General features: G+C 48.3%; 1 long non-coding RNA gene across 2 annotated transcripts; it reads right to left on the bottom strand.

The window, feature by feature from the left end:
• Positions 1-3725: 3725 nt before the first annotated feature.
• LOC140484499 (uncharacterized) lies at positions 3726-10413 on the bottom strand. Of its 2 annotated transcripts, none has more exons than XR_011962202.1 (3): positions 10321-10413; positions 10096-10203; positions 3726-3832 (listed from the first exon to the last, which is right to left on the bottom strand). It is a non-coding gene; the product is annotated as an uncharacterized lncRNA (long non-coding RNA). The 2 variants fall into 2 exon arrangements; XR_011962201.1 differs by having other exon boundaries at positions 3743-3905.
• Between the last annotated feature and the right edge of the window lie 321 nt (positions 10414-10734).

The raw sequence follows: 10734 nt of genomic DNA on the forward strand, positions 1-10734 counted from the left end.
AGTGAGTGTGAGGGGATCAGTGTGATGGTGATGGAGTGATTGTGAGGGGGTCAGGGTGACCATGATGGAGTGAGTGTGAGGGAGTCAGGGTGACGATGATGGTGTGAGTGTGATGGGGTCAGGATGACGGTGATGGAGTGAGTGTGAGAGGATCAGTGTGATTGTGATGAAGTGAGTGTGAGGGGGTCAGGGTGACGGTGATGGAGAGAGAGAGAGAAAGAGAGAGAGAGAGAGAGAAGGTGCTGCATGCAGCAGTGAGAATGGTGGAGCATGAGCCTGGTTTGGGGGTCGGTGCTATAACAGATATACAGTGACTGTGAGGTAGCAGAGAGAATACAGTGACCCTTATCCTGACAGGGCAGGGAAGGTTATTGATGTTTGTCCTGTGTTGCTGGACATTTCTTCAGGGTGTGGAGCTCAGAACATGCTCGGTGGGTCTGGTGGTGTCGCTCCCTTTGGGAAGAGAATGGTCCCCCTCTGTACTAGCCCATCCACCAGGACCTCCGTGCCCCTATTGACAAACCGTGGTGTAATTGCCCCTTATCTGCCATGCTCAGGGTAAACTGTGCAGGGCAGCTCCAAACTGAGAAAGCTTATCTCTGTGCCCTTTGGCGTTTTAAAGTTGACAACAGTGGCAGGGATCACGGAATATCCAGGGGTATCTGGACAATGGTGAGTAGCTCCAGCCATGATGGGTGGGAGGATCGGGCTGGTATTGAATGAGAGTGACACCATGGGGTGGGGGGGGGGTGTAGTGAATGAGGTGAGTTTGTTAAGATAGCACCAGGAAATAGCTCAGCCTCGTGCAGACGATCCCTCTGTCACACTCGGGAAAATAAAACAAAGATAAATTATTGTTAGAATCTGTCAATTAGTCACAGATTCTGCTGAAACCAATTCCAGTTGCAACTCACACTTACTCCATCACTGTCACCCTGACCCCTCACACTCACTCCATCACCGTCACACTAACCCAATCACACTCACTCCATCACCATCACCCTGACCCCCTCACACTTACTCCATCACTGTCACCCTGACCCCCTCACACTCACTCCATCACAGTCACCCTGACCCCCTCACATTCACTCCATCACAGTCACCCTGACCCCCTCACATTTACTCCATCACTGTCACCCTGACCCCTCACACTCACTCCATCACCGTCATCCTGACCCTCTCACATTCACTCCATCACAGTCACCCTGACCCCCTCACATTCACTCCATCACAGTCACCCTGACCCCCTCACACTCACTCCATCACAGTCACCCTGACCCCCTCACATTCACTCCATCACAGTCACCCTGACCCCCTCACAGTCACTCCATCACCGTCACCCTGACCCCCTCACACTCACTCCATCACAGTCACCCTGACCCCCTCACATTCACTCCATCACAGTCACCCTGACCCCCTCACATTCACTCCAACACTGTCACCCTGACCCCTCACACTCACTTCATTTCCATCATTCTGACACTCTCACACTCACCGTCACCCTGACCACCCAAACTCACTCCATCACCGTCATCCTGACCCCCTCACATTCACTCCATCACAGTCACCCTGACCCCCTCACATTCACTCCAACACTGTCACCCTGACCCCTCACACTCACTTCATTTCCATCATTCTGACACTCTCACACTCACCGTCACCCTGACCACCCACACTCACTCCATCACTGTCACCCTGATCCCCTCACAATCACTCCATCTACTTCACCCTGACCCCCTCACATTCATCCCATCAGCGTCACCCTGACCCCCTAACACTCACTACATCACGGTCACTCTGACCCCCTCGCACTCACTCCATTAAATTCACCCTGGCCACCTCATACTCACTCCATCACAAACACCCTGACCACCTCATACTCGCTCTTTCACCGTCACACTGACCCCCTCACACTCACTCCATCACCGTCACTATGGCCCCTCACGCTCACTGCATCACTGTCTCCTTGTCCCGCTCATTCTCACTCCATCATTTGCCACACACACACACACAACCACACACTCACTCCATCACATTCGCCATGACACCCTCACACTCACTCCGTCACCCTCACTATTAAACCATCACAATCACTCCATCACCGCCACCGTGTCACTCTCACACTTAATCCATCACCCTCACACACTGATCCCCTCACACTCACTCTATCACGGTCATCCTGACCCCCTCACAATCACCCCATCATTCTCACACTGACCACTCACACTCACACAATCACAGTCACCCTCACCAGCTCACACTCACTCCATCACCCTCACCCTGAACCCCTCACACTCGCTCCATCACCATCACTTTTACACACTCACACTCACCCTGTCACCATCACCATGACCCCCTTACACTTACTGCATGACTGTCACCCTGACCCCCTCACACTCAATCCATCACCGTCACGCTGACCCCGTCACACTCACTCCATAACCTCACCCACACCCTCTCGCACTCCCTCCACCACCGTCACACTGATCCCCTCACACTCCCTCCATCACCGTCACACTGATCCCCTCACACTCCCTCCACCACCGTCACACTGATCCCCTCACACTCCCTCCATCACCGTCACACTGATCCCCTCACACTCCCTCCATCACCGTCACACTGATCCCCTCACACTCCCTCCATCACCGTCACACTGATCCCCTCACACTCACTCCATCCCCGTCACCCTGACACACTCATACTCATTTCCTCACCGTCACCCTGACCCCCCCTCACTCACTCCATCACCCTCACAGTAATTCCCTCACAGTCGCTCCCTCACCATCACCCTGACCCCCTCACACTCACTCCATCACCGTCACCATGATCCCTTCACACTCACTCCCTCACCATCACCCTCACAAACACACGCACTCGATCACTGCCACACTCAACCCCTCTCACTCACTCCATCATTGTCAACCAGACCCCCTCACATTCACTCCATCGCCCTTACCCTGATCCCCTCACACTCACTCCATCAGCGGCACCCTCACAAACTCACACTCACTCAATCACCGCCACAATCAACCCCTCACACTCACTCCATCACCATTATTCTGACCTCCTGACACTCACTCCATCACCGTAACACTGATCCCCTCACACTCACTGCAAAACCGTCACTCGGTCAACCTCACACTGACTCCATCACCGTCACACTGGCCCTCTCACACTCACTCAATCATCATCACCCTGACCCCGCTAACACTCACTCCAGCAGCGTCGCACTGACCCACTCACACTCACTCCATTACCGTTACTCTGAGAACCTCACACTCACTCCATCTACATCAAACTGAACAGCTCACACTTGCTCCATCACAACGACCATGACCCCCTCACACTGTCTCCATCACTGTCACCCAAGCCAGCTCACACTCACTCCATCGCCATCACCATGGCCCCCTTACACTCACTGCATCACTGTCTGCCTGACCCCCTCACACTCAATCCATCACCATCACCCTGAGCCCCTCACACTTACTCCATCAACCTCACCCACACCCCCTCGCATTCATTATATCACCGTCACAGTTATCCCCTCACACTCGCTCCATCACCATCACCCTGACCCCCTCACACTCGCTCCATCATCATCACCCTGACCCCCTCACACTCGCTCCATCACCATCACCCTGACCCCCTCACACTCGCTCCATCACCATCACCCTGACCCCCTCACACTCGCTCCATCACCATCACCTCTTCTTTGAGTCCGAGTGGTCGCAGTAGTCTGGCTGTCAGTTCCAAAATGTTCTTGATGTATGGTAGTATGACTAGTCCTTTGGGTCATGGCATGTCTTCATTCCGTTGTCTTTTCCTTAGGCATCTGTGGATGAAATTGCGTGGAGTTTGACCCCACCCCGCAGCTCACCAATACGATAAACAACACACTGAGAAACCTACATAAAGAAATGGACAGATAACCAGGTTTGACTGACAGAGAATGAAACCTGAAAGCAACAACACCCTCGGATTCTATGAACTCCCCAATGTGCACAAACCAGACATCCCACTCAGACCCATAGTATCACTACCAGGGACACCATCACACAAACTGGCTAAAGAACTACAGCAGAAACTGAAACACCTGATCAGCGGATCCAGACACTCTGTACAGTCAACACAGGAATTCTTGGACATCATCAGAAATACACACATAGACAAGGAAGAAACTATGGTCTCATTCGATGTCACGGCACTGTTCACCTCTATTGACAAAGCCCTAGCCAGAGAAACAATAACCAACCTGCTGGACATACAGAACAGACAACAGGACGTTGGACCTATCAACAAAGACGTCATTCTCACACTACTCAACCTTTTGCCTCACAACACACTTCACATTCAACAACCAAATAGATGAACCCACGGGCTCACCGATCTCTGGACTCATAGCAGAAGCGGTAATGCAAAGATTAGCACAAACACTCTTACCACAAATTCAATTCAAACTCTGGGTCAGATATGTAGATGCCACCTTTGTAATCATTAAAAACACAGAAATAGAGAACACACACCGGATCATCAACGCCACACTCACAGGAATCCGATTCACTAGAGAGGAAGAAAAGGACAACCAACTCCCATTCCTAGACGTGACGATACAGAGAACACCGAACGGAGAATTCACCACAAAGGTTTACAGGAAATCCACGCACACAGATCAAGTCCTGAACTACGAAAGCAACCACCCGAACACACACAAAAGAAATTGCTTCAGGACACTGTTCAAAAGGGCCACAACACACTGCAGTACACCAGAATTGCAAAAGAGGAAGAAGAACACCTATACAACGTATTCGCCAAAAACGCATACCCCCACAATTTCATGAGGGATTATCTGTATGGATTTGCTAGACGACTGTCCTCTGATATTTATGAGGGCAGTGCAGATGATGTGGTTTATATGGAGTTCATTAAGCTCTTTGACAAGATCCCACACGGAAGGCTGGTCAAAAAGGGAAGATCCCATGGGATCCAAGGTAAGTTGGTGAATTGGGTCCACAATTGGTGGAGGGTTGGTTTTGTGATTGAAAGCCTTTGCCCAGCGGGTGTACCACAGGGATCTGTGCAGGAGCCATTGCTGTTCATTATGGACATTAATCACTCGGATGTGAAAGCAGAAGGTAACATTAGTAGGTTTGCAGATAACATGAAAGGTGAGGGTGTTGTCCACAGTGAGGGGGATGGACTCAGTTTGCTGTCCGATATCGATCAGATGATAAACTAAGCAGAGTAATGGCAGATGGAGTTTACTTCTGATCACTGTGAGGTGATGCACTGTGGGAAGTCTAATAAACGAATGATATACGTCATGAATGGTAGGTCCTCCTGGAGTACTGACGAAAACAGGGACATTGGTGGGCAAGTCCCTGGATGTCTGAAGGTGTCAGCACAGGTAGACAGGGTGGGGAATAGATCTGAACTGGGAGCTGGAGGTGGACCCACATCCTGGTGGGGAACGTTGCTGGAGCTGCTCGAGAGGATTTAAACTCATCTGGCAAGGCTGTGTGACCCCAAAGACTCGTAAGGCCAGAAAGAAAGTTGAGGCTGGTACAAAGGTTCAAGAGAGGAATATAAGTAGACAAGGCAGGCAAGAACATAGCAGACAATTATGGAAAATTGGTGGATTAAACTGCAGTTATTTCAATACAAAGGGCCAGACAGATAAAGTAGATGAACCCAGAGCATGGATGGGAACATTGGATTGGGATCGCATAGATTTTACAGAAACACAGCTGAGGGAGCAACAGGAGCAGCAGCTCAATGTTCCAGAGACAGATGCGACAGGAAGGATAGAACAGGAGGCAAAAGAGGAGGAGAGCCTGTGGTTTTGATTGGGTGTAACATCCCAGTAGTACCTAGAGGGAGTATTCACGTAGGATCGCCCAGTTAAACGATATTAGTGGAACTGAGAAATAAAAATTGGTCATTAGTTTTCTACGGTCGGACTACAGCGATAGGCAATGGGAGATGGAGGAGCAAATATGTCAGGAGATTTCAGATATCTCTTAGAGTAATAGGGTTGTAATGATAGGGGATCTTAACCGTTCCAAACCTGGACTGGGATTGTTACTAAGCTAAGCATTTAGATGGAAGGAATTTGTTAAGTGTGTTCCGAAAACTCCCAGTCATTATGTAAGTGGCCCAACTGGAGAATGGGGCTAAACCTGACCTCCCCTTGGGAAACAAGGTCAGGAACGGAACTGAGGTGTTAGTGGGGGAGCACTTTGGAAAGTTACCACAATTGTATTAGTTTGAAAATAGCGATGGAAAAGGACAGGCCTGGTCCACAAGTTAAAGTTATTCAATGGAGCAAGATAGTGTTAGACATGAATTTCTAAAGCAGATCTGGGGAGGCTATTTGCAGATAAAGGGAAGTCTGGCAAGTAGGAATATTTTAAACCCGAGATAAAAGGAGCGTTCAGCGCCAGCGTGTTCCTGTTAGTGTGCAGCTCAATGCTGACTGAATTAGGAAACACTGGCTGAGTTTTGAGGCTGTGGTCAAGAAAAAAGGGGTCACATGTCAGATATAATTGGCTGACTCAAGGGAATCCCTTCAGGACAATCGGGGCTGAAGAAATACGCTTAGGATGGAAATCAGGAATGTAAAAAGGGAACACGAGATAGCTTTGGCAGAGAAAGTTAAGGAGAATCCAAAGAGACTCGACAAGTTTATTAAGAGCAAAAGAAGAGCTCGACACAAACCCGGTCTCCTTAATGATCAATGAAGGTAACGATGTGTGAAACTACAAGATCCGAAACAAATATTTCACTTTGGAACTTACTGTGGATAAAGACTGGGCTGCTCAGGGAAACAAACAGTGTTTGGCCTGACTACTACTGGAATACTGTGTATAATTCTGGTCTCAATGCCATTGGAAGGATGTTGTGGAACATGAAAGGGTTCAGAAGAAATGACCAAAGATGTTGCCAGGGTTGGAGGGTTTGTGCTTCAGGGAAAAGCCTGAATGGGCTGGGGCTGTTTTCACTTGAACATGGGAGGCTGAGGAGTTAACCGATAAAAGGTGTTTAAAATCATGATGGGCATCGACAGGGTCAATAGACAAGGTCATTTCCCCAGGCGAGGGAAACATTTCAAAGGGGTCTAAGGGACACCTGGCTCCCGAAGAGTGGATGGAATAAGCTGCCAGAGCAAATAGTGGAGGCTGATAGAAATACATTTCAAAGGCATGTGGATGGATGTATGAATAGCAAGGGTTCAGAGGGATATTGGCAAAATTGTGGCAAATGTGACTAGAAACATCATGCAGGAGTTGGTCCGAAGGGCCTGTTTCCGTGCTGTACATCTCTATGACTCAATGTCTTGAAATGAGTCCACATTATAGAAAAGGAGGAGCTGGAGGTTTTAAAACACAAATTTAGATAAATCCCCAGGACCTGATCAAATGGATCTCAGGAAATTGTGGGAAGCTGGTGAAGAAATTGTAGGGCCTTCAACAGAGATATTTGTACCATCGAGAGCTGCATGTGATAGGCTGGTAGACTGGAGGGTGGCATTGAGGACAGTGAAGAAGGTTTTCTAAGATTACAATGTGATCCTGATGAAATGTGTGAATGGCTTATAAACTGAAGATGGAGTTCGATCAGAATAAATGTGAGGTAATGCATTTGGTACAACAAACATGTGCAGGACTTATACAATTAATGGTAGGACCTTCAGTAATGTTGTTGAACAGAGGGACCTCAGGGTTCAGCTACATATTTCTTTGAAGTTTGCAACATGGAGAGACAGGATAGTTTTAAAAAAGGTGCTGGCCTCACTTGCTTTCATTGCTCAGTCCTTTGGATATCGGAGTTGGGAAGTCGCATTGAGATTACACAGGCCATTGGTGAGTCCTCTTCTGGAATACTGTGTCCAGTTCTGGCCGCCCAGTTATAGGAAGGATATTCTTAAGCTGGAAAAGGTTGGGAGGAGATTTACTGGGATGTTGCTGGGTACGAAAGGCTTCAGTATAAAGAAAGGCTGAAAACGTTGGTATTTTTCACTGAAACCTGAATGGTGACAGATGACCTCATAGACGTTTATAAAATCATGAGGGGGATAGATAGAGTCAATGGGAGTTGTCTTTTCCCATGGACAGGGGAGTTTCAAGACAAGGCACTACATTTTTAAGTTTAGAGGAGTGACATATAAAAAGAAAAGACATGAGGCACATTGTTACACAGAGGGTGGGTTGTGTGTAGAATGAACTTCCCAAGGAAGGGGTGAACATGGGGATAATTACAATGTTCAAAAGACATTTGGATTAGTACAGGAATAGGAAAGGTTTGAAGAGATATGATCCAGGAACAGGCAGGTGGGATGAGATCCGTTTTAGAGTATGGTTAGCGTTAACCAAACAGTGTGGTATGACTTTCTGACTATGATTATAATGTTGTGTCATTAATTAAGAAAGGCTGCAAGAGAAAGCCAGGAAACTACAGACTATTGAGCCAGACATCAGGGTGGGTCAGTTGTTGGAGGTCATTCTGAGAGGTAGGCCTTACATGAATTTGGAAAGATAAGGCCTGATTACGGACAGCCAGCATGACTTTGTGCGTGGGAAAACATGTCCCACATACTTGACTGGAGTTTGCTCAGAAGGCAGAACAACAGACGTTGTTTCTGGCTTCCACAAACCCTTGTTCAGGGTGTAGCATGATACATTGGTTAGTAAGGGTAGATCACAAGGGATCAGGGAGAGCTAGCCAAACTGGATACAAAATGGGATGACAGTGGGAGACAGAGGGTGGTGGGAGAGGGTTGTTGTTCAGACTGGAGGCCTCTGACCAGCAGTGTGCTGGAAGGATTGGTGCTGGGACCACTGTTGTGCACCATTTACATTAACAATCTGAGTGAAAATATAGGAGTCCCTGTTCGTATGTTTGTGAATACCAAGATTCGTGGAAGAGTGGGCAGGGAATATAGTTATCAAAGGGGATGTTAATCAACTGGGCCAGTGGGCCAAGGAATGAAAGATGGAATTTTATTCAGGTGTTGGATTTAGATCAAACAAACCAAGGAGGACTAACACAGGTAATGGTTGGGACCTGGACAGTGTTGTAGAAAAGGGAGAGACCAAGGGGTGCAGTTACATTGTTCCTTGGACTGGTATCACAGGGTGACAGGGTGTTGAAAGCGGGAATTGGCACACTTGTCTTCATTGGTCAGAGCATTGAGTACATGAGTTGGAGATATTGGTAACATTGCAGTCTATATTTCTCCTGGGCAGGGGAGGCCACGGGGTGACGTTATAAAGATTTATGAAACCATGTCGGGCCAAAGTAAGGTGAATTGCCAAGGGTAGGTGAGTCCATAGCAGGAGGCATAAACGTGAGGTGTGACAATAAGGATTTAAAGACGGAGTTGAGGGGCAACATTTTGCACAGAGGATGGTGCAGAGACGGAATGGACTGCCAGAGGAAATGGTAAAAACAAGTACAATTACAACATGGAAAAGACACTCGGGCAGGTACATGGAGAGGAGAAGGTTTGAAGGGATATGGGCCAAACACAGCCAAACCCGACTCATTCCATTTAGGAAACCTCGGCCGAAGAGTCATGCAGCACAAAAACAGATCCGATGTCTCCAGTTATTGGAGGAGGAGACTATCGAGACAAGGCATGTTGTAGAGACTGAAGCAAGTTACAGCGATACGGATGGTATTCTGGACTAGAGGTTTCAAATATGTGAAATAATTGGTGAGAGGGGGAGGAGATGACAGAGATAGGAACTGTTATAGGAGTTAGAATGATTGAAGACACTGGTCCTCAATACAAGCCATAGATACAGTGTTGGAGAGGGAATAGGGAACAGAAAGATCCCAGGCAGCATTACCATCCTCTCGTGGGAGGCCTGCTTTCCCCTCAGTTGTTCTGATGCTCCCTAAGAAAGCACAGGCCTGGACTGATAACTGGGAACTCCCGATGCTGTCTCATTACAACAAAACTTGCAGCAGGCATGGTGATTGAGCCTGGGTTGTGTCTGTACTGTGCTCCCCCTCCAGCACTTTATGTCACGTCTTGTTAGCTGATGTTTGGATTCCCCTTATTACTTTCTGCTCTGTGCACTGGAATGATCTTACCTGGCAGCAGGATTTATTGAAGGCTCCCTGACTTTGTCTTTCTGGCTGACCAACCTTCGTCCCAACCAGCAGTAGGCAAGTCTATTGAGTCAGGAACTCCATGAGTACCTGTAGAAGACACAGAAATAGACAGAATGGGAAATTAGACTAATGCTTTGAGGGTTACACATATAGAATGGCACTGAGCCCACAGAGATCTGGAAGATCCCAGTCTCCATTCCTGACCTGTGCTCTTCAAACTTCCAGTGTACGTCCCAGTGCAACATGAATCAAAATCCTTTCTTCCTGCACACTTGTTTGACCCAGCACTCTGGTGATGTGACTCCATGTGCTATCCCTCACTGTGTGGATCTAATTGCTGCCTCTGTCAGCGTCTCTCACTCTTGAAGCGACTCGAGATCATGAGCCAACAGAATTCTCCACTCCAGAGGCTTAACGCTCCATTATATATTGAGAATGATCAATCCTGAAGTGTTCACTCTCTGAGAATGCTTTGGCCCCGCTCCTCACTCACTCTGGTTAGACGAGCGGCCGCTGCTGAGTCCTCCTGTTCCGCCCCTTCCTCCCAATTGCGGAGTTGATTCAGGCGCGACTCAGCAGGCTAAGGGACAAGGGAAGTTAGAGTCGTTGCCTTGTGAT

The sequence above is a fragment of the Chiloscyllium punctatum genome, chromosome 13 (genome assembly GCF_047496795.1).
Source record: "Chiloscyllium punctatum isolate Juve2018m chromosome 13, sChiPun1.3, whole genome shotgun sequence".
Lineage (NCBI taxonomy): Eukaryota > Metazoa > Chordata > Chondrichthyes > Orectolobiformes > Hemiscylliidae > Chiloscyllium > Chiloscyllium punctatum.